Source organism: Mobula birostris, chromosome 19, assembly GCF_030028105.1.
Source record: "Mobula birostris isolate sMobBir1 chromosome 19, sMobBir1.hap1, whole genome shotgun sequence".
Taxonomy (NCBI): domain Eukaryota; kingdom Metazoa; phylum Chordata; class Chondrichthyes; order Myliobatiformes; family Myliobatidae; genus Mobula; species Mobula birostris.
In genome coordinates, this window is record NC_092388.1 from 14,811,758 (window position 1) to 14,837,046 (window position 25,289).

Genomic DNA, 25,289 nt, shown 5'->3' on the forward strand with positions numbered 1-25,289 from the left:
GACCTTTCAGCTTCCCAAGCATCTTCTTAGTAATAGTGACTACACTTGCTTCTGACCCTTGCCTTTTTTGAATTTCTGGCTTCTGATAACATTTCCAAAATGATAGTAAAGTGTGGAAGATTTCATACAATTGGTGAAAGATTAATAAAGCCTGCTGTATCAAAAGTGCTCACCACTGTTCTCAAAATGGATACCAGTATTTTAAAATCAATTCCTCTGAGTAATAACTCTGTTGCTCGTGGTATTGACGAAATGAATAAAGACATTGAGTATCAGCTATGCACAGAGCTACAAAAAAGAGAATTAAGGATACAACTAGATGAGTCATCTGTGCAAGACAATGAGATATTGCTAATGGCATATGTATACTTGATCAAAAATGGAAAAGTGTATGAAAAGATACTCTTTTGCAAAAATTTAAAAACAAGTATCAATGGAGAATCAATCTACAATGACCTCAAAATTAATATTGAGGATAAAAGTGTTCCAATTCGGAACATGATTTCTTGTCCAACAGATGGAGCCACCATATATGACAGGTCGCCATGCTGGTTTAGTGGCATCTATGAAAAGGGAAATTCCAAGTCTGTTTGTAATCTATTGTGTAATTTATCATCAACATCTTGCAATCAAAAACCTCACCCAGCGACTTTTTTCAAGCATGACTTTTGTAATATCTGCTATCAACAAAATTAAAGCTCATCCATTAAATAGCAGACTATTTCATCATTTATGCCAAGATAACAATGAAAAGTTTGGACACTTGCTTCTTCACACTGAAGTGTTTTGGATGTCAAAAGGCTGCTGCTTAAAACATTTCTTTGATCTTTTTGACACTGGTTGAATTTTTGCTAGAGGTCAACAAGAACATGGGAACAAGATTGAATTGCTACGTGGAGATGTGGCATATCTAGCTGATCTGTATGACAAAATGAACATTGTAAATATGAAACTGCAGGATGAGAATTTCAATTTAATCCACAAAAAAAGTGGAGTGTCCACTTTTATCAGAAAATTGGAAATATATAAGCAAAACATTGAGAGAAGAATGTTCTCATAGTTTCCCTGCGAGGAAAGTATGGCACTTTCTTTCACAGATGGTGATTTGCAAGAGTACTGCTTACACCTGCAGTCACTGAAGAAGGATTTTCAGAATCAATTCAAAGATTTGAATGATCTGGAAATTCCAGACAGGGTAATTAACTCATTTCTTTGCAAGGTGGAAGAACAGGATGATAGCTTGCAAGAAGAAATTAACAAAATTCAGAATGCTGAAGAAACAAAAATGCTTTTCAAAAACATCGGTTTTTCTGGCATGTGACTACACTGCCATATGAAGTTTCCTGGTCTTTGGAGAAGAGACAAACTGCTCTTCATTGCATTTCCATCCTCCTACCTTGTTGAAAGAGGCTTCAATGCAGTGAACCACATACTCACAAAATATAGAAACCGCTTGTTCATTGTTATGCCTAGGGACTTGATGTCACAACTTGAATCAGATATTTCAACTCTTGGTTAAAGCCATCAAGCTCAAAGATCACATTGATATTGAAGCTGCTGTACAGTGTACAGATACTGTGTAAGCTAGTTTTAAAGACAAATAAAAATTTAAAGCAGAATCATTTTTCTTATGTTAGCATATGGTAGACATGTTTTTACACTATTGGGGCGCCGGAAAGTATATTGTGCCTTAAAAAAGGATTGGCAAATATGAAGGTGCTTTAGGGGGGCATTGGGCTAAAAAAAAAAGGTTAGGAAACACTGCCCTAACCTAATCATGGAACAATTTACAATGACCGATTAACCTACCAGTACATCTACCTGGTAGACTATCAGAGGAAACCGGAGGACCTGGAGAAAACCCACACATTCCACAGGGAGGATACACAGCGACGATGTTTAGAGGGCGCCAGAATTGAACTCTACATTCCGATGACCCGAGCTGCAACAGAGCCGCAGTATTCACAGCAGAACAAAGAAATACAATAGAATCAATGACAAACTACACGCAAAGTCAGACAAATAATGTGCAAATAAACTGTGCAAATACAAAATAATTAGATGCATGAATTAGTGAATAAATAAATGGATTGATAAATAAGTAATACTGAGAACATGAGTTGTAGAGTCCTTGAAAATGAGTCCATAAATTATGGAACCAATTCAGTGTAGAGGTGAGTGAAGCCTGATGGTTGAAGGTTAATAACGATTACTGAAACTGGTTGTGTGGGTCCTAAGGTTCTTGTACCTCCTTCCCGATGGCAGCAGCAAGAAGAGAGCATGGCCTGGATGGTGGGACTACTTGATGATTTTATATAGCAGCATTCTCCTTTCAGATGTGCTCAATGGCGGGGAGGGTTTTTCCTGTGATGGACTGGACTGTATCCATTAATTTTTGTAGGCTCTTCCATTCTTGGGCATTGGTGTTTCCATACCAGGCTGTGATGCAACCAGCCAGGATACTGTCCACTGCGCATCAAAAGAAGTTTGTCGATGTTTTAGATGACATGCTGAATCTAGGTGTACTTCTAAAGAAGAAGAACCTCCTTCTCTGTAATGGCCTTTACGCACTGGACCCAGGACAGATCTTCTGAAGTGATAATGCCAAGAAAGTTAAAGCTGCTGACACTCTTCACCTCCAAAAGCCTAATGAGGATGTGCTCACAGACCTCCATTTCTTTCTCAAGTCGTCACTGTAGTATTCTCCCAGTGCTATGAAGGAATTGTAAGAATATAGAGGATTAATGGCACAAACAGATTGCTTCTTTGGGATGTACTTTGAAACTGGAATTGGCTTACTGTTGTCACATTTACTGAGGTGCAGTAAAAAGTTCCTCCTCTAACAGCCAGGTAGAAGCTGCCCATGAACCCAAAAGTACGTGATTTCAGACATTCTGCCCAACGGAAGAGGGGAGAAGAGAGAACGTTTGGGATGGGTGGGGTTTTTTATTATGCTGGCTGATGAGCGAGAAATCTAGACAGAGTTGAGAGGGGAGGCAGGTTTCTGTGAGGTGCTCGGCTGTGTCTACCACTCTCTACAGTTTTCCTGTGGCCACATGCAGAGCATTTGCCACAGAATTCAAGTCAGAACATCAAGAGTGACTTAAAGGAGAACCTGCAGGCGGTGAGGCTCCCATCTGCCCACAGTTCCTGACCTTCCTGGTGCTGGAGGGTGTGGATTGGGAGTGGATACAGAAGAACAACTGAAACGTGTAGATGGAACAGATGCAGTCACTGTCATAGTCGTAGTCATAGTCATACTTTATTGATCCCGGGGGAAATTAGTTTTCATTACAGTTGCACCATAAATAATAAATAGTAATAAAACCATAAATAGTTAAATAGTAATATGTAAATTATGCCAGGAAATAAGTCCAGGACCAGCCAATTGGCTCAGGGTGTCTGACCCTCCAAGGGAGGAATTGTAAAGTTTGATGGCCACAGGCAGGAATGACTTCCTATGACGCTCTGTGTTGCATCTCGGTGGAATGAGTCTCTGGCTGAATGTACTGCTGTGCCCAACCAGTACATTATGTAGTGGATGGGAGACATTGACCAAGATGGCATGCAACTTGGACAGCATCCTCTTTTCAGACACCACTGTCAGAGAGTCCAGTTCCATCCCCACACCAAGAGCACGGACACAGTATATGACCCCAGCAGACTCACAGGTGAAGTGTCGTCTCACATGGAAGGACTGCTTGGGGCCCTGAATGGTAGTGAGGGAGGAGGAGTACGGGCAGGTGTAGCGTTAGTTCTGCTTGTAAGGATAAGTGCCAGGAGGGACATCAGTGGGAAGGGACGAATGGACAAGGGAGTCGCACAGAGAGTTATCCCTGTGGAAAGCAGAAAGTGGGTCGGGGGGAGAGGAATGATATGCTTGGTGGTGAAATGATGGAAGTTACAAATAATTACGTGCTGGATGCGGAGGCTGGTGGGATGGTAGGTGAGGACAAGACGAACACTATCCCTGGTAGGGTGGCGGGAGGATGGGGTGAGGGAAGACATGCGCGAAATGGAAAAGATGTGGTTGAGGGCAGCATTGATGGAGGAGGAAGGGAAACCTCTTTCTTTGAAGAAGCAGGACATCTCCTGAGTTCTGGAATGAAAAGCCTCATCCTGAAAGCAGACGCAGTGGAGATGAGCAATTGAGAGAAGAAGATAGACATCTGTAGATAAGCTCTCTCCAGTGACAGAGCAGCGAGATCAAGAAAGGGGAGGGAGGTGTCAGAAACAGACCAGGTAAATTTGAGGGCAGAGTGGTAGTTGGAGGCAAAATGGATGAAGTCGATGAGTTTGCATGGGTGGAGGAAGCAGCAATGCAGTTGTTGATGTAGCGTAGGAAAAGTGCGGGACGGTCACCAATGAAGGCTTGAAACATAGACTGTTCCACGTAGCGTACAAATAGGCAGGCATAGCCAGGACACGTGTGAGTACCCATGGCTACACCTTTTGTTTGTAGGAAGTGCGAGGAGCCAAAGGAAAAATTATTTCGAGTGAGGATAAGTTCCATTTGGCAGAGGAGGGTGGTGGTGGAAGGGAACTGGTTGGGTGTGGTGTCTAGAAAGAAATGGAGAGCTTTGAGGCCTTCCTGGTGAGGGATGGTGGTGTATAGGGAATGGACATCCATGGTAAAAATAAGATGACAGGGGCCAGGGAACCTGAAATCGTTGAAAAGATCCAGAGCATGCGAAGTGTCACAGATGTAGGTAGAAAGGGACTGAACTAGAGGGGATAAAACATGAGTTCAGTGGAGCAGGAACAAGCTGAATCAATGGGTTTACCTGGACAGCGGGTTTGTGGATATTGGAGGTAAAAACAGGAGGTGTGGGGTGCGGGAACTATGAGGTTGGTGGCAGTGAGTGGGAGATCCCCAGAGTCAATAAGGTAGGTGATGGTGTAGGAGACAATGGTTTGGTTTTCCTTAATGGGGTCCTGTTCAAGGGGTAAGTAAGAGGAGGTATCTGAGAGTTGGCACTGGGTCTCAGTGAGGCAGAGGTCAGTTTGCCAGATTACTACAGTACCTCCCTTATCTGCGGGTTTGATGGTGAGGGTGGGACTGTTGCGGAGGGAGTGGAGAGCAGAGCCTTCGGAAGGAGCCAGGTTGGAATTGGAGACAGAGGTGTTGAAGTCTAGACAGTTAATGTTCCGTCGGCAGCTGGCAATGAGAAGGTCTGGAGCAGGCAGGAGAACAGGATGAAGTGTCCAGGAAGAGGAGGAGGGCTGAAGCCAGGGGAAGGGGTCATCGGTGTGGGGTAGAGAGTCCTTGCCAAAGAAATAGGCTCAGAGACGGAGGCAGTGGAAGAAGAGCTCAGCGTCATGGCGGGCACGGAACTCACTGAGGGTGGGTTCTTACTGAGGACAAAATGTTCTGCCTCAGAGAGGGAAGGTCAGAGGAGATGGTGAAGACGGCACGGATGAGAGCTGGGTTTGGAGGAGGGAAGGGGGGATGGCAGTGTCTGAGGGGAAGGGGGGTTTGGGGTGAGAGGAAGATGGAGTCTCCGAGGACCAAACAGCTGGCGGTGGGACCTGAGAGAGACGGGATTGCGGAGTGGCGGTGGGGAGTGGGGAGACGGGGGTTCCAGTGGCAGCGCGTGAAGACCCGGCCTGGAAGTCAAGGCCAGAGTTGGAGTTGGAAGTTGCGCAATCCGCACTTTGGAGGTGTCCGAGGTCGTTGGAACCTGAATTGATGGTGATGAAGTCCGGGTTTTGAAGCTGCTCTGGATCATTCGAGCCGTGGAGTCATCAGCAGGGATTGCGGTCTGGAGACGTCCAGGCCAGCCAGTGTTGGAGACGGCGGGTTCTGCGGTCTGTATCCTTAATTTGCTTCTGCCTGAACTGGGGTGTTGTAATTTATGAACTTGGGTTGGAATACAGACTTTGTTCTGGCTGTAGTTGCAACATCGTGGCCAAGTGGTCAGTGGTCATTTATAAAGATAAGGTTTATTGGGAGTAGCTTTACAAACTTTATTAGCTGAATCAGGGGTTAGGTTAGGGTTTAGGGACATGATATGGGGAAATTAGAGGTCAGGCCAGAACATGTTGTGTTCTGTGTTGTTCTGCCAAACAATTTGAGCATGCTCTGTTGGCATCAGAATGTGCGGTGATCTTGCAGGCTGCCCACAGCACACCCTCGGGAGCGATGGCTGTGAACAGAAACAACACATTTCACTGTATGTTCTAATGTCCACGTGGTTCATCAACTTGAACCTTGGTTCGTCACATGTATGATGCATTTCACGGTATGTTTCAATGTACATCAAATGATACGGTGAAATGTGTCATTTGTATCAACAATCGATACAGTCTGAGAAGTGCTGGGGGTAGCCCAGCCTGCAAGTGTCACTATGCATCCAGCACCAACATACCATACCCACATGGTTTCCTTCCAATTTTATGTTATATAAATGTGATTTGGCGGTTGTTGTTTTCTTTTTCTTCTTTTATATATATATAAAGATGATTGTAAGATGTATTGCTCCGGGAGTTGGTTCCTAATGGGGTTTTTTTTCCTCTTTTTTTTGTTTTATAGTTAGTGGGTTTTTTTTAGTTAGCTGGGGTTCTCTTTTTTCCTTCTTTTTCTTTTATAATTTTTTTTCATTAGCATATATATGCTTTTTTTTCCAGCTTTATTAATTATATATATACTAATTTGTTGAATTTCTGTATTTTATAGCTGTAGAAGATTATATATTAATAAAAAGATTTAAAAATGAGTAACAAACCCACAAGGACACGTTGAGGAGAAATCAGTATCAATAAGGTGGTCTGCCAATGTCTGACACCATTAGGTATTTTGTATCAGTTCTTTAATACACCTTGGACTGCAGTGAAACACATTTGAATGAAGTGCAGTAAACTACGAGGTCATAAGGGCACCAAAGTCACACTGTGTTGGATGCTTAAGTGTCGACATTTCCCAGCTGAGTAACGGGCACAGTTGAACGTATTCTGCCATCAGTTCATATAGATCTCAAGCAGGCAACTTTCATTACATCACTTCCTCTCCAGCTATTTTTTCTCTCTATTTGAAGGTTTGTTTAGCATTAATCACCAGAGTGAAGTCACTCACACCTTTCTTGGAGAACAGTCGTGCATTTATGCCTCTGCTGTCTTGTGGGCAGCTATGCTGTATGAACCATGCCCAATAACTGAGGTAACTTCCTTACTCCTATTACGTAGCACCTCTTAACCACTGACCTTTAAAATACACTTCCCCTCCTGTAAAGTATTACTCTGGAGAAAAATGTCTTTCTAATTCCTGTTAGGGATTACGTTTATCTAAGTTTACTTTATGGTCTGTATTTTATGCATTATGAACAGTTGCATGTAATTTTCAAAAGCTTAGCTGTGTTTTTCAACAGATAATGGTGAAAAGGCATAAATATACTCTTAATATTTGTCACTGGGAATGAAAGTTTGCTGCATGCATACGTATCCATTATCCCAGCTGCTCTGAGAGACCGCCTATGAAGAAGGTATGTAAAGTAAGTGCTATAAAGTTTCTCTCTTACTTCATAGCGCTAGGAATGTATCATTTTGCTTTGGGTGTGGTACTAAATGTATCGCATGTATATCAATTAAACTCTGACACTAAAGAAGTGGATAAGAACTGAACTTCTACAAAGTTGATCCCAAATGTCAAGTCAAGTCAAGTTTATTGTCATTTAACTATATACATGTATACTGCCAAACAAGGCAATGCTTCGCCAGACCAGAGAGCACATGACACACAATGGTTTAGGGTTAGGAAGTTAAGAATTAAATCTACAGGTGAATTACGCCGAGGTAAGCAGAGTAATATGCATAAATTAAATGTTGTAGGCTTCAGGACAAATTATCCGGTGACACTTTGAATGCAATGTGGCAGGGAGTTCAGAAGCCTAAAGGCCTGAGGGAAGAAGCTGTTTCCCATCCTGACTGTTCTTGTCTTCATGCATCGTAGTTTTCCATCTGATGGTAAAATGTCAAAGAGGATACTGGATGGATGAGTGGGATCCATGACAATACATGATAATACTAAGGGCCCTGCACATTCAGCGCTCCTGATAAATGTTCCTGATGGACAGTAGGGTGGCCCCTATGATCCTCTTGGCTGTTCTCACAGTCCTTTGTAGGGACTTCCGGTCTGATGCTCTGTAGCTCCCATACCAGATGGAGATGCAGCTTGTCAGCATGCTCTCAAAGGTGCTCCTGTAAAATTCTGTTAGGATGGTGAAAGATCCAAATCTATTCCCCTCGCCAGATTTACCAGAATTAGAATTACTACTATCGACAAGTGACACAAAATTTGTTGTTTTGTCGTAGCAGTGCGTTACAAAGATAAGTAAATAGTGTAAAACAAAGAAATTATGAGGGTTATTCTTGACAATCCATGAGGAAACAGCAAGGGTTGTCTAGTCAACGTTCATACATGTTTTCTTCTATAACTTCCTATAAAAACTTTCATCTGACTCCTCTTGAACAGAACTAGTGTGTAGATTGATGAGGGTTGTTCATGGGTTCATGGACCATTCTGGAATCTGATGGTGAAGGGAAGAAGTTGTTCCTAGATCAGTGAGTGCTTTAGACTCCTGTACCTCCGCCCTTGTCTGTAGTAATGAGGGTATATAATGATTGATAACACCTACTTGGGGCACCAGCTCTTGATGTCCTTGATGAGGGGAGGGTTGAGCTGTGATCTACCATCTCTGCAGCCTTTTGCAAACCTACATTGGAGCCTCCATACTGGAAGCTTCAATGCATAATGGACCTGGGGTTGAGAGAGTGAACAGCCTTAAGTTCCTCGGCATACACATCACCAAGGATCTCACATGGTCTGTACATACCGGCTGTGTGGTGAAAAAGGCACAGTAGTGCCTCTTTCACCTCAGACAGTTGAGGAAGTTTGGTATGGGCCCCCAAACCCTAAGGACTTTCTTCAAGGGCACGATTGAGAGCATCCTGACTGGCTGCATCACTGCCTGGTATGGGAACTGTACCTCCCTCAATCACAGGACTCTGCAGAGAGTGGTGCGGACTGCCCAGCGCATCTGTAGATGTGAACTTCCCACTATTCAGGACACTTACAAAGACAGGTGTGTAAAAAGGACTGAAGGATCATTGGGGACCTGAGTCACCCCAACCACAAACTGTTCTAGCTGCTACCATCTGGGAAACGGTACCACGGCATAAAAGCCAGGACCAACAGGCTTCGGGACAGCTTCTTTCACCAGGCCATCAGACTGATTAATTCGCGCTGATACAATTGTATTTCTGTGTTATATTGACTGTCCTGTCGTACATACTATTTATTATAAATTACTATAAACTGCACATTGCACATTTAGACGTAAATGTAATGTAAAGATTTTTACTACTGATGTATAAGAAGTAAAGTCAATTCAATTCAATACCAGACTGTGATGCAACCAGGGAAAATTTCTGCAGAAATTAAACTCATTGATCCAAATTTGCCCAAGCCTCCCCATCATTGTTGTATTGTCTCTTTCTTATTTGACGGATCCAAGGAATAAGCGGCCCCCGTTGATGAGCTAACAGAATCAAAATACGCCACCTCACTCTGAGTGGCCATCACATTCACCAAGTCAAATCCTGTGTACAGAGTATTTTAGAGACTGCATCTACATGCAGATACTCGCCAGCCATAAGAGGACTCTGGTTAGGCAATGGTAAAGGAGTATCTAGTGTGAACCAGAAAAGGAAATCACATGCTGGTTCCGTTCAAGAGGAATCAGATGGGGATTTTTATAGACCGTTATTAATGAAAACATATATGTATGCAAATTGACTGGTCTGCGGAAAAGGCTGTGTCAAACATTCAGGCCTATGAGGAAGTCTTATTCCACCAGCTCCCTGTGAGCTCAGAGCCTGGCTTCACAGCACCAGTGTGAAGTGTGGCTCTATGGTAGACATGTGTCATATACAGCAGATGACAACAAAGAGGGAAGACCTCCTGTGTACAGTACTATGTCACCTCCACACACTCCAGACAATGGAATCTCCATAAGTCTATTTCCATCTGCCAAAATGAATAATTAGTTTGTTTGTTATGTACAATATCATGGGTGATCGTGGTCTTTCCATGACTATGATTGTTCCAGGCAGTTTTTCTCCACAGAATTACTTTGCCTTCTTCTGGGCGGAGTCTTTACAAGACAGGTGACCCCAGCCATTATCAATACTCTTCAGTGACTGTATGCCTGGTGTCAGTGGTCGCATAACCAGGACTTGTGCCGTGCACCAGCTGCTCCCATGGCTACATGTGGCCCTGATTTTTTGGGGGGGGGGGGAAGGGGGCTAAGCAGGTACTACACTTTGCCCAAGGGTAACTTGCAGGCTAGCAGGGGGAAGGAGTGTCTTACACCTCCTTTGGCAGAGACATAGAGACATATCTCCACCTCTGTTACCCAAAATGAATAATTACATGGTTAATTGTCAGTGAATTATATGAATTCTATTAATATTATGGTGAATATTCCTGATAGAATATTTGTAATGCAAAAACATTCCAATGGCAATCTAATTTTTTTAAAACAAAATCAGGACAATATTTGAACCCTAGCAGTCAGATTGGATCCACTGGTGACTGTGGGAGGAAATTACACCAGGGAAGCACTTTTCATAATAAAGAAGGTTCACAGATGCAGGTTCTGTTGTTGATATCCTAACTTAATTAGATCTGCCGATGCAGCATTGTGTCTACAAACGGTGCCGCGGTGGAGGGAACTTGGCTTAGTTTTCGCAGTGAACATTTGGTTTCAACTGCACACCCCCAAGTGGACAAGTCCAGGTTGAAATGGAGTTGAATCACCAAGAACAAAACCTCGCGTTCGTCACTTGTTCCGGTGTAATGCTTTATGATTGCACGGGCACGTTGCATGTGGCGCCATAGTAGCGTAGTAGTTCGTGTGACACTATCGCAGTTTGGGACGGTCCAGGGTTTGGAGTTCAGTTCGGGTGCTGTCTGTATGTCCTCTCCATGGAACGCATGGGTTTTCCCTGGGTGCTCCGGTTTCCTCCCACAGTCCAAAGATGTATTGGCTAGGTTAATTGGTCATTGTAAATTGTCCTGTGGTTGGATTAGGGTTAATCGGGTTTATTGGGGTTGCTGGAGGTGGTGTGGCTCAAAGGGCACACTCACTAAATACGTAGATAAACACGACCTGTGACTTCTCTTTCACAATGAAGCGGCTTCTGACTTTTCTCCTGTTCAGTTGCAGCACAAGTTAATGAATAAAGAATGATAACAAGTTATCTTTACGGCTTGAGAAGTAAACCTGGATTAGTGGATGGAACAGCAGTCACTTTGTCTTGTTTCCCTGCTGAGTCCTTGAAGTTATTAAGACAAGGAGGGAATGTGCTTTCATAGTAAGAAAATGCCTCATTTTTCCAAAGGTTGTGGGTGCTTCTGTTATTACCCCACTACTGAAAGCAGGAAAAACAAAATAAACGTATTCAGAACGAGCATAGGAGTAGATCCTTTGTGCCTGCTCTGCCATTCAATAAGATCTTAGCTGATTGCTTTTCTCTGCATTGCACTCTTGCACCAATTCCTTTTCATTTGTGACCTTTAATACACAGAAAATCCATTGACCTTCACCTTACATGTTATGTTATCTGCACGACACATCAACGTCACCACCCTACCCACCATCAAGGAAAGGTGCAGGAAAAGGGCCAGTAACATCATGAAGGATACCACCCGCTGTGCTCAGGGACTGCTTGAACCACTCCCATTGGGGAGGAGGCCATGTAGCATCCACCCTAGGACCACCAGACTCATAAACTGTTACTTTCCCCAGGCAGTAAGGTTGATCAACACCTCCACACACCCTACCACACCCTTCCACTACTTTATCATTTCCTATCAGACTCCAGGATAGGTACATGGAGCTTAGAAAAATAGAGGGCTATGGGTAAACCTAGGTAGTTCTAAAGTAAGGCCATGTTCAGCACAGCTTCGTGGGCCGAAGGGCCTGTAACGTGCTGTAGATTTTCTATGTTACTACTCACCCTATGTACAGACGCTCCTGTGGCTAGTATCACTTTATGGACATACAATCAATCTCGGTATATAAGTTTATCTAATGTATTAATGATAATTGTGATTTTTTATTAGTGTGTTCTTTATCTTATTGTGTGTGTGTTTTTTTAGCTGCATCAGATGTGGAGTAACAATTATTTCATTCTCCTTTGCACTTGTGAGCTGGAAATTTCATTAAACAATCTTGGATCTCGAACCTTGCAACAGCTTTCTTGGGTTAATTCCTAATATTCCCAATGGGTTTACAGATTTCTTCATAATTCACTGTTTTTAAGACTGGTTCCTGGGAACCAGGAAACAGATCAGCCTCTATCTACTCTTCTGGGTACCAGAAGACTTTTGTGCACTAAGTTCTTGTTATTCAGGAGTAATAGTGCTAAGACCCTCTCTGTTGATTTCAATACACCCTCAAGTAATCTTGAATAGGCACTATACTATCCTACGAGCATTAATCAGACATCCCACCCTGCAAAAACTCATTTCAGGGAGGTAGCATCCCCCCTCCCACCCCAGTCAACCTCCAAGGGTGTATGTAATACTTTGTTTAGTGATTTTGTCTAATCTGTAAACCATGTTAGGTTTATGCGGAAAATGCGACATTAAAATATGTACTTCATGTTTATTCATCACGTAGGACATCAATAGAGTAGCTCCTTAGCAGCTAGTCAGGTAGTTTAAATAACAAGCAATACACATAAAAAATGCTGGTGAACGCAGCAGGCCAGGCAGCATCTATAGGAAGAGGTACAGTCGGCGTTTCGGGCCGAGACCCTTCGTCAGGACTAACTGAAAGAAGAGGTAGTAAGAGATTTGAAAGTGGGAGGGGCAGGGGGAGATCTGAAATGACAGGAGGGGGAGGGATGGAGCTATGAGCTGGAAAGTTGATTGGCAAAAGGGATACGAGGCTGGAAAAGGGAGAGGATCATATCATTTCGGATCTCCCACTCCCCCTCCCACTTTCAAATCTCTTACTATCTCTTCTTTCAGTTAGTCCTGATGAAGGGTCTCGGCCTGAAACGTCGACTGTACCTCTTCCTATAGATGCTGCCTGGCCTGCTGTGTTCACCAGCATTTTTTGTGTGTGAAACTTAATGACATATGCCAGTGATATTAAACCTGATTCTGATTGTGAGGAGGAGGAGGATATTAGCTTTTGAGCTTATTGTGGTGGGGAGAGGTGCTAAGTACATATTCTACACTCTTTGTGACAATATTAAGACATGATGCAGTGATTGAATTTATTAATGTTTTGTTTTAGGCCTCCATTTCAACAGGGAAAATGTGCCTTCTGTCCAGTTGGAACTGCAACACCCATCTTAAAGCGAGCATCCGACCCCAAACGGTGTTTGTTTCTACTTACCCAGCTCTTTGGCATTGCAGCCACTGCTGCAGGTTGCAAGATGAATTGGAAACAAGACCCAAGACTGTTTTGGAAGTTCTAGAGCTGGAAGTGAGGCAAGGAAGAATATCTGCTTCTCTTTAAGCCGGACAGGATTGTGCCAGAACGGCTGAAGGCCAGTTCTGGAGAGAAATTGCAAAGATGTTCAGCTGCAACAGCATTGTTCTTAGGACCTGAATCTATTCTGAAGCACTTTTTGGTGAAGTGATGTCATCAAGGATCAACTTTATCCACTAAGTACATTTACATGTATTAGGAATTCCCTGTGATGTGTTGGCCAGGGTGTGACATAAAACAAAAATCAACATTCATCAATTATAAAGAATAAAGAATTATATAAAAATAAGGGTGGAGATTAAAGTGAGGATATGGAATAAAAGGTGCATAAATACATAGGTACTAGCATGTACTTACAATGTAAACAGCATTATACAATAGGGCTTAAAGTGCTTACAGAGCACTGTAGTGACAGGGGGTATTAGATAGGTCAGCGGTCCCCAACCACTGGGCCGCGGACCGCTACCGGGCCGCGGACTGCTACCGGGCCGCAAAGCATGTGCTACCGGGCCGCGAGGAAACGATAAAATTTGGTGATATGAGTCAACTGCACCTTTCCTCATTCCCCGTCACGCCCACTGTTGAGCCATTACGCGTACGAGGTCATTACCCGCTGTCATCTATGTCAGCGCGGGAACGAGATCAACTCCTCGAGCTTGCAAATGACGGCGGGCTGAAAAGTATGTTTGACATAACATCTCTGCCGGCATTCCGGATCAAAGTCGAGGCTAAATATCCTGAGATAGCCATGAAAGCACTGAAAAAGTTGCTTCCATTTCCAACATTTTTCTGCGAAGCGGAGTTTTCTGCAACGCATGCAACAAAAACTTAATTGCAGAATAGACTGGACATAAGGAACCCCCTTCGAGTATCGATGTCTCTCGTCACCCCTCAACAGGACTGTGTTGTTGCAGGGAAACAAGCCCAGGGCTCCCACTGATTCAGCGATATTGGTGTGTTGCAATGATTTTATATGTTCATACAGGGAAAATAAGTGCTGTGTGTTTAATATCCAAATGTTAATTAAAATGTTTTGATGCTATTGACTTACTTATATAACCTAATAACAATTACAGCATGGAAACAGGCCATCTTGGCCCTTCTAGTCTGTGGCGAACTCTTACTCTCACCTTGTCCCACCGACCTGCACTCAGCCTATAACCCTCCATTCCTTTCCTGTCCATATACCTATCCAATTTTTCTTGAAATAATAATATCAACCTGCTTCTGCCACTTCTACTGAAAGTTCATTCAACACTTACTTCAAGCTCCCTTATCCTCCCCTGATAATTGACATCACTATATTCATGCGAGGAAAATATGCGCTGTGTGTTTAATATTAAATTCATTAGCTAAACCCTTTTAGAAACGAAATTGAGTGTATTAGCCACTTATCACCTATATTCCGGTTGTGATTAACATCAGCCACCCCCCCCCCCCCCACCACCGGAACAGAATCGCCAAAAACAATTGCAGGAAAAAAAATCGGCACGTACACGCATGTGCGCTGGTGTCCGTGCAAGGCTTCATGGCCATTGTAGTCTTTCTCTGGGTAAACACAATGTACTTGACTGCTACTATTTTCCGTTGGCAACCCTACCCCACCCCCCACCCCCCGGTCGGCCGGTCCGCAAGAATATTGTCAATATTAAACTGGTCCGCAGTGCAAAAAAGGTTGGGGACCCGTGAGATAGGTACTTGGTAGGACTAATCAAAATAGGACATACATGGTAAATGGTAGGGCTTTGAAGAATGCAGTAGAACAGAGGAATCTAGGAATAATGGTGCATAGTTCCCTGAAGGTGGATAGGGTGGTGAAGAAAGCTTTTGGTATGCTGGCCTTTATAAATCAGAGCATTGAGTATAGGAGTTGGGATGTAATATTAAACTTGTACAAGGCATTGGTACGGCCCAATTTGGAGTATTGTGTACAGTTCTGGTCACTGAATTATAGGAAAGATGTCAACAAAATAGAGAGAGTACAGAGGAGATTTATTAGAACTTTACCTGGGTTTCAGCACCTAAGTTACAGAGAAAGGTTGGACAAGTTGGGTCTTTATTCTTTGGAGCGTAGAAGGTTGAGGGGGAACTTGATAGAGTTGATGTAGATAGACTTGATTTAAAATTATGAGGGGGATAGATAGAGTTGACGTGGATAGGCTTTTTCCATTGAGAATAGGGGAGATTCAAACAAGAGGACATGAGTTGAGAGTTAAAGGGCAAAAGTTTAGGGGTAACATGAGGGGGAACTTCTTTACTCAGAGAGTGGTAGCTGCATGGAACGAGCTTCCAATAGAAGTGGTAGAGGCAGGCTCGATATTGTCATTTAAAGTAAAATTGGATAGCTATATGGACAGGAAAGGAATGGAGGATTATGGGCTGAGTGCAGGTCGCTGGGACTAGGTGAGAGTAAGCACTCGGCACGGACTAGAAGGGCCAAGATGGCCTGTTTCTGTGCTGTAATTGTTATATGGTTATAGAGGGGGTGAGGGGCTAGTTAGAATGGTTGATCAGATATACTGCCTGGGTGAAGAAAATGTAAGGTGGCGTGACGTTTTCGTTTTAATAGCCCTACAGCGATACATAACATGAGCAGCCAGGGTAGGTTGCACAGCAGTTAGTACGACGCTATTACAGCTTGGAGCATTGGAGTTCGAGGTTCAGTACTGATGTCATCTACAGGGAATTTGTACATCCTCCCCGTAGAACGTGTGGCTTTTCTCCAGGCGATCCTGCTTCCTCCCACAGTCCAAATACGTGCCAGTTAGTATGTTAATTGGTCATTGGAAAGTTTAGGCTGAGATTAAATCAAGGGCTGCTCAACAGTGTGGCTCGAAGGACCGGAAGGACCAATTCCTTGCTGTATCTCAATAAATGATGAATAATAAAGAGAACATGAGATTAGTCCTTCCTGCCCATGAGTGAACAGTTCTTTCCTGTGTACCATATGCTACTCTCCCCATCACATGATATGTGCTCATGATATCACACCTTACTGGCAGCGCTAACGTCTTCAATGTTGGTCTCAGCAGTATTAGGATCTCCCTTCAGTAACTCTTCATCAGCTTACACTTGCTTTCTTATCATCACTCCCACTACTGCGTAACTTATCTCTGTCTTTTATATGTCATTAATGTAGAATGGAAATAGTTGAGACCCGATCGTTGGTTCTTTTCTAAACTATCTCAGTGCCAACCCCCCCCCCCCACAACTCACCCATCCAACCTTGCTGTCTATTAACCAATCCACAATCCATACAAATTTACTCCCAGTCCTGTGATTCCTCACTTTCGTGTGACCTTCTCTTCCAAAAAAAATCAAGTAGTTCCACTTGTCTTAACTTGTTAGTCACACCTTAAAAATTGCTCAGCTGAATTTTCAAATGTCATTCACTTCTCAAAAATATTTCCTAGCTCTGCCCAATCATTTTAAGATTTTCTAAGAGCACTATTACAATTCCAAACTAATAAATTCCAGCATTTCTCCTATTGCTGTTCACCGACTGACAGGTCATCTGCTCTCCATTTTCTCCTTTGAATGGTGGTATTATTCTTGTCATGACTGCACCAGACCATTCTGGAATTGACGCACACATACACACAACACACACGAGTCTGCAAATGTGCCATAGTCTTCAGCCAGAAGGCTGTGAATCTGAGGAATTCATTGCCACCGATGGCTGTGGAAACCAAATCATTGGGTATATTTAAAGCGGAGGCTGGTAGGTTCTTAATTGGTAAGGGTGACAAAGACTACAGGGAGAAGACAGGAGAATGAGGTTAAAAAGGGAAAATTATCAGTTAGGATTAAATGACGGAGCAGATTCGATAGTCCAAGTGGCCGAATTCTGCTCTTACTATATGTCTTACATGTACTTTTAAAGCTCTAGGAAAGTGGATCATATTGTGCTCATTTTTTAGTGTTACATGGCCCAGTTTGAACTTTACATGCGCTAGTTGTATAACAGTGTGAAGTCATGCTACAGTCAAAATTGGACCTGGAGATTCCACGTTCTATCCACATCACTGAATCTCATTATTCCTAGGCATAAGGAGTATATCAAATATAGAACCCACTTCTAATCTTAACTAAATAAACTGGAACGAAAATCTCAATACTATGAACATAGTAGAACAGTTTCCACAGAGTTGGGAACACAACTGGCTGGTTGTATCTTACTGACTGAAGGGAATATTTCCTGACATATAAAGACTTGACTGGCTAGGTTCAGACCGATTGCACGCCGCCCAGATACCTCTCAGTATCCACACATTGTTCTAAAATTAACAGGAATGCGGAATTTTCCACACTGTCTTTAACTGTGGCATGCACATTTTATGGGTGTCTCGGTGGTGTGATACACCCTAGCTTCCAGCACTCCACTGAGGGAGGAATCAACATTGTTATGGAAGTACGAGACTTCAGGGTAGGTTAGGAACCCTGGATAACGAAGTGTAGATGTTCCCGTGAGCAAAGATCGTACTCTGTATGAGTCTTCAGAGAAGATACTTCCCAACTGGACCCGGACTTTGTGGAAGAATGTAATTGAGGCTCAGATTTTTCCAGGACTGTCACAACTGAGATTGTAAGCTTCAGTGGCAATGTGTTTGGCCACATACTTTTGCCTGAATTGCTCTCTATATGGACACTAAAGTCAAGTTGATTTTTATCTTATTTGGCAAACAATCTTTCCAGCCAATTGCAGCAGGTTTCTCCCAACGTACTGCTCATGACTTCATGGGGGAGATCACACAGGCACGAGATTCACAGAGTAAGGATTTCATCTATTTTGATTTCAGAATGAAAAAGGGTACATCTTGAAAACTGGGAGGTGCCAGCAGTTCTGGCTTCTAATAAGTGCAGCCGGCCATTGACTGCTCTCACATGCTCGGATGTCTCAGGTTTCTTTGAGGTAAAGTACAGGTTGTGGGCAGGGTTGCTGAGAGCATGTCCATGGTATAACAGGCTCATCGGGCCATGCTGTTTCCCATAAATGTGAGCTTTCTATGAAAAGATTTTAAATAATTAAAGAGGGTAAATAAGATATAACGCAGAATTTGCCATATACACATCATAGAACATAGAACATTACAGATCAGTATAGGGTCTTCAGCCTCCAATGCTGTGCCAACCTTTTAACCTACTCTGAGATCAATCTAACCCTTCCCTCCTACATAGCCCACCACTAATAAAGAAACTTAGACATCCTTGAAACTTTAAAGTCGAAAGCTAAGACATCAGCATTTGCTCCCCTGAAACGAAACCTCCGCAGATGCCTTGCGGCTGGCTCTTCTGACAGTGGGTCTGAAGGATCTTCTGGCTCTCTGACTTACAGGAGGTTCCTCAACCTGATGTTCTAACATTTCATCACCCTCCTCCATTGACATTTGAAGATAATATCTATACACCCTGTCCTCGTTATATGCAGGGGATACGCTCCCCGAAGTTGACGCATAATGTGAAATCGCATAATGTGAATAATTATTTAAATTGAGAAAATAGGGATGCGTTCCAGAGGGCTTCCTAAATATGTTTTATCTGTAATTTATTCACATTTTCATACCAATACGACACAAAAGCAGTACTACAAGATAACATTTGTATTATATTTCATCAATTTAAGGTAATATTTGACGTAATAAATCACAGAAAGTTAACATCCGGGGGTGTACAGTACTCACCAATAGTGGCAGGTGTGTTCGCTCCGGGAGATGAGTGGTTGTTGTGGTGTCGGGCAGCTTTACATGGATAAGGTGGATGGCTGTGGTTATCAGGGTCATATCAAGCACAGCAAGGGGTGAAGGAAGACTCACAGAACTCTTAGAACTGCCGGAAGAAGGTGTTACTGATTTGAATAAAGTGGTGAGGGTTGTTTGCTTGGCAGCATTTTGTTTTAAATTTGCTTGCAGGGAAGAAGGGTTGACAGCAGGGAACGACTGAAATGCTGACTCCGTTCTAAACGTGGGTCCACGACCATCGCCATTTGTGCCAAGTGTTCCGACTTCCACCATACCCTCACCGTTGGTAAACTTCCGGGATTTTCAAAATCGTCTGTTGCTTGCAGCATCTGAGAGATAGTTCACGGTAAATAAAATATGCATGCCTTGAATGTGGATTACACCTTGGTCAAGTGGTTGAATCAGCGATGTTGTGTTAAGCGGCAGGAAACGCACTGTTATGTTAGGATGAATGCTGTCCAAATGTTAAGGATGGGCTGGCGCATTGTCAAGCAACAAAAGAACTTTAAAGGCAAGATTCTGTTCCTGTCAGTAGCGTCCCAGAGCTGCGTTACCTTCAGCTGATGCCGCGCTGTTTATAATTTCCAACTTCTTTTCAAGTGTTAAAGCGGTTCCCTGCCGCTTGGCTGACGGCCCAGGACATGACATCGGACGCTTAGGTAAAACCAACAGAAGTTTAAGATCGCGCATCCACACCTTGCAAAAATCAATGCAAGAGTGGCGGGAGAGAGATTGAGAGGCGCGCACACCTGACTTGTACTAGCGGGAAAGCGGTGCTTCTCTTCCCAACAGTGAGACTGTGAAGCGTGCGCACGTGACTTGTATTGGCAGGAAGGCAGTGCTCCTCGCATAACTGTGAATTTTGGACGCATATAACGAGACGTTGGTAGAAATAGGTTCCTCGCATAACTGTGAATCCACATAGTCTGAAGACGCATATAACGAGGATAGGGTGTAATTTGCATTAAATGTACATTCCTTTAAGGAATGTACACCTATGAGAGGTAAGTAGCTAAACCAGTAACTAACAAGATAAATTAAACATAGAAATAGATTTTAAAATAGAAGGTCTTTTAGGACTGTTAGCATGGCTGAGTGAATCATAGGGGTCTCCCTACCATCCATCGGGCTCATCTATCAGGACCACTGCATATGCATGGTCTTTAGTATTATTCAGGATCCCATCCATCCATCCAGCATCCTCTTTGACTTTCTACTATCAGGCAGGAAACTACAATGCATAAAAGCAAGGACGATCAAGATGAAATACAGTTTCTTCCCCAGGCCACCAAGCCTCCGAACTCCCTGCCACATCGTACTCGAAGTGTCACCGGTCAATCTGTTCTGTTAATTTATGCACCTTACTTTATTTATTTATGTGTAATTCATCTGTAGATTTTATCCTTACTTTCATAAGTATTGTGTGTTATGTGCACTACTGTTCTTTACACCCTGGTTCGGAGAAACGCCTCATTTGATGGCATAAGTGTATAAAGTTAAATGACAATAAATTTGACCTAACAGTTGTGCCTGCATCTACTAGTTTGAGTGGCTGCTCATTCCACACTCGCACCACCATCTGAGTGGAGAAGTTCACCCTCAGATTCCCACTAATTATTTCACCTTTTACCCTAATCCTATGGCTTCCAGTTCTTGTCTCACCCAGCCTGAGGGAAAGAAGCCTGCATGCATTCGCCATTTCCATTTTTGTACACATCTGTAAGATCTCCCCTCATTCTCCAGTGCTCTAGGCAATAGAGTCCTAACTTACTCAGCCTTTCCCTTTAATTCAGGTGCTCAAGTCAATGTTCAAAATTCAAAGTAAATTTATTATCAAAGTACATATATAACCCTGAAATTCATTTTCTTGTGGGCGTACTTAATAAATCCATAATAGAATAATAACAATAATAGAATCAAAAAAAAGGCTGCATCAACTCAATCGTTCAACCAGTGTGAAAAATATAACAAACTATGCAAATACAAAAAACAAGTAAATAAGAATAATAAGTAAAAAAGTAATAAATATTGTGAACATGAGATGAAGAGTCCTTGAAAGTGAGGCTTGGTTGTGGGAACAGTTCAATGATGGGACCAGTGAAGTTATCCCTTTTGGTTCAGAAGCTCGATGGTTGAGGGATATAACTGTTCCTGAACCTGGTGGTGTGGGTCCTGAAGCTCCTGTACCTTCTTCCTGATGGCAGCAGTGAGAAGAGAGCATGACCTGGGTGGTGGTGCTCTCCGATGGTGCATGCTACATTTCTGTGACAACAGACCCGGTACGAGGCCTAGGGAGGAAGGGGGGGAAGCCCATAGGATGGGCAAGGAGTTACAGTGAGAGGGACAGAGAGAGAAAAAACAGGGGAAAAAAGGGAAAAGAAAAATAAAGAAAGAAGGAATGGGGTATGAGGGGAAGGTGGGGCATTAATGGAAGTTAGAGAAGTCGATGTTCATGCCATCAGGTTGGAGGCTACCCAGATGGAATATAAGGTGTTGATCCACAGCCTCCTCTACTGTCAAGATGAAACCATACTCAGGTTGGAGGAACAACACCTTATGTTCCGTCTGGGTAGCCTCTAACCTGATGGCATGAACATTGACTTCCCTAACCTCTGTTAATGCCCCACCTCCCCTTCGTATCCCTTATTTATTTATTTATTTTCCCTCCCTCTGTCCCTCTCATTCTATGGCCCACTCCTTGCCCATTCTATGGGCTCCCCCCCCACCCTTCTTCGTCCGTAGGCCTCCCGTCCCATGACCGTCTCCGTCTCCAGCCTCGTATACCTTTTGCCAATCAACTTTCCAGCTCTTAGCTCCATCCCTCCCCCTCCTGTCTTCTCTTATCATTTTGGATCTCCCCCTCCCCCTCTCAAATCTCTTACTATCTCTTCTTTCAGTTAGCCCTGACGAAGGGTCTCGGCCCGAAACGTCGACTGTACCTCTTCCTAAAGATGCTGCCTGGCCTGCTGCGTTCAACAGCATTTTTTTATGTGTGTTGCTTGAAATTCCAGCATCTGCAGATTTCCTCGTGTTTGCGTAGTTTAAATAACGTTAGCTATGCTAATGAACGAATGACACCTGTTAAACTCACCTCAACATGTCTTTTACATTTTAACCCACCATGGACAATAGAAAAGTCACTGTTGCAAACAGTGCAGCAAGCAACACTGTCATTATTTTTGAGGTCGACTGTAAAGCCCGTCCGCAGAGAAAACGGATAGGTCTACTTAGCATGAAAAGAGACCAATCAGGATGCTAACAGGAATTCTGCAGATGCTGGAAATTCAAGCAACACACATCAAAGTTGCTGGTGAACGCAGCAGGCCAGGCAGCATCTGTAGGAAGAGGTGCAGTCAACGTTTCAGGCCGAGACCCTTTGTCAGGACTAACTGAAGGAAGAATGAGTAAGGGATTTGAAAGTTGGAGGGGGAGGGGGAGATCCAAAATGATAGGAGAAGACAGGAGGGGGAGGGATAGAGCCAAGAGCTGGACAGGTCATAGGCAAAAGGGGATACGAGAGGATCATGGGACAGGAGGTCCGGGAAGAAAGACAGGGATGGGGGGGGAGGGGGGACCCAGAGGATGGGCAAGAGGTATAGTCAGAGGGACAGAGGGAGAAAAAGGAGAGTGAGAGAAAGAATGTGTGCATAAAAATAAGTAACAGATGGGGTACGAGGGGGAGGTGGGGCCTTAGCGGAAGTTAGAGAAGTCGATGTTCATACCATCAGGTTGGAGGCTACCCAGACGGAATATAAGGTGTTGTTCCTCCAACCTGAGTGTGGCTTCATCTTTACAGTAGAGGAGGCCGTGGATAGACATGTCAGAATGGGAATGGGATGTGGAATTAAAATGTGTGGCCACTGGGAGATCCTGCTTTCTCTGGCAGACAGAGCGTAGATGTTCAGCAAAGCAGTCTCCCAGTCTGCGTCGGGTCTCGCCAATATGTAAAAGGCCACATCGGGAGCACTGGACGCAGTATATCACCCCAGTCGACTCACATGTGAAGTGTTGCCTCACCTGGAAGGACTATTTGGGGCCCTGAATGGTGGTAAGGGAGGAAGTGTAAGGGCATGTGTAGCACTTGTTCCGCTTACACGGATAAGTGCCAGGAGGGAGATCAGTGGGGAGGGATGGGGGGGACGAATGGACAAGGGAGTTGTGTAGGGAGCGATTCCTGCGGAATGCAGAGAGGGGGGGAGGGAAAGATGTGCTTAGTGGTGGGATCCCGTTGGAGGTGGCGGAAGTTACGGAGAATAATATGTTGGACCCGGAGGCTGGTGGGGTGGTAGGTGAGGACCAGGGGAACCCTATTCCTAGTGGGGTGGCGGGAGGATGGAGTGAGAGCAGATGTACGTGAAATGGGGGAGATGCGTTTAAGAGCAGAGTTGATAGTGGAGGAAGGGAATCAGGATGCTCACTCTTGCTCTCCTCTCCCTCTGAAAACAATCGATTTCCGGGATATTGGGCGTCAGGGAGCCGCTATCAGTATGCAGGAGACTCCCAGAACTTCCAGGAAAGGTGAGATGTCTGATTAACACGTATTAAAAAGCACATAAACACTTTAAAATACTATGAAAGGCTGTGATATGATTAAGTACGAGTTAGGGTTAGTAAGCTGTGGGCATTCTATGCTGGTGCTGGAAGCATGGCCACTCTTGTTCAATGTGTTGATCATTGACACAGCCAACACATTTCACTGTATGTTTCAATGTACCTGTGACAAACAAAGCTAATCTTTATCTTTTTAACAAAGTAGTGCATTTGAGTGCATTGACACTTATAAGCAGTATTGGTTTTGAAATCAATAGGTGCAACTGTATAAACAAGAACAAAAACAACAGGAATTCTGCAGATGCTGGAAATTCAAGCAACACACATCAAAGTTGCTGGTGAACGCAGCAGGCCGGGCAGCATCTGTAGGAAGAGGTGAAGTCGACGTTTCAGGCCGAGACCCTTCGTCAGGGACCACTAAACAAGGACCACTTTCAAATGGCCCCTTGCAAGGCCACTTGCCACAAGTAATCTGGAAACAGATCAACATATTTAAATAGGCAGAGGTTAGTTTGTCAAGGTCAAAAGGGAATGCAAATATTATTGGGACAAAAAGCAGACATGCCACCAGGACAATGACCTGCACTCAAGGATGTTAAACAGAGTAACTGCAGAGCGCTGTTAGCTGAAGTTTTTCAACACTCACTGAGATCTGGGAGGATTCCTGCAGACTGAAAATCATAAATGTTTAAGGGAGAGAGACCAAAAGCAAGGGAACTATAGTGCAGTCAACTTAACTTCTTTTATTGGTGAGATGCTGGAATCCATAATAAAAGGGGAAAAAAAGTCACGTAGAAGCTTAGAGCAGTCAAATCCGGTCATAGTGGTTTTATTAAAGTACAATTGTGCTTAACAAAGTCGTTATGAATTACAGAGGGGCACAGAGGTGAACCTGTAAATACTGCTACAACAGCCATGTATTCTTTCTGGGCACCTATCACCTGGTGGTTCTCTCTCCCCTCCCCCCACTTTTCAAATCTACTCCTTGGCTTTTTTCTCCCCCCAGTTCTGCCGAAGGGTCTCGAAATGTCGACTGTTTACCATAGATGCTGCCTGACCTGCTGAGTTCCTCCAGCATTTTGTGTGCGTTGCTCGGATTTCTGGCACCTGTAGATTTTCTTTTGTTTGTGATTTATCCTGTAAATGTGATGTATTTGGGTTTCAGGAAGATGTTTGATAAATTTTCACATAAAATAAGAATTCATGGGGATAAAAGTGTGTAAAAATGGTCTGGTGATTACATATGGGGGGCTAGAATAATGCAACATTTTCATGGTGAAAGGATGTAAATGTCGACGTTCCACAAGAATTACTTTTGCATTCTAATTTTTTACTATCTACATCTGTGAGATAGAAGCGGGAGTGAAACGTAAGGTATCTAAGATTGCTGAATAATCTGTCAAGGCTGGGATGAAGACATCCTGCAACAGAATGAAAATAGGTTGAGGGAATAAACAAAAAAAAATTGAAAAATGGAATTTCTTACAGGAAAGTGTCA

The 25,289-nt window shown here is 43.6% G+C and overlaps 1 long non-coding RNA gene across 2 annotated transcripts in view; it reads left to right on the forward strand.

Moving 5' to 3' along the window:
• LOC140212312 (uncharacterized) overlaps positions 1 to 14,530 on the forward strand; it is a 73,926-nt gene extending 59,396 nt beyond the window's left edge. The window contains exons 3-4 of one of the 2 annotated variants that reach the window (XR_011889691.1): positions 7,365 to 7,478; positions 13,305 to 14,530. This is a non-coding gene — a long non-coding RNA (uncharacterized lncRNA). Of the gene's footprint in view, positions 1 to 7,364; positions 7,533 to 13,304 lie in introns of those variants that run through there. The other variant, XR_011889690.1, reaches the window with a different exon arrangement.
• Positions 14,531 to 25,289: the final 10,759 nt, after the last annotated feature.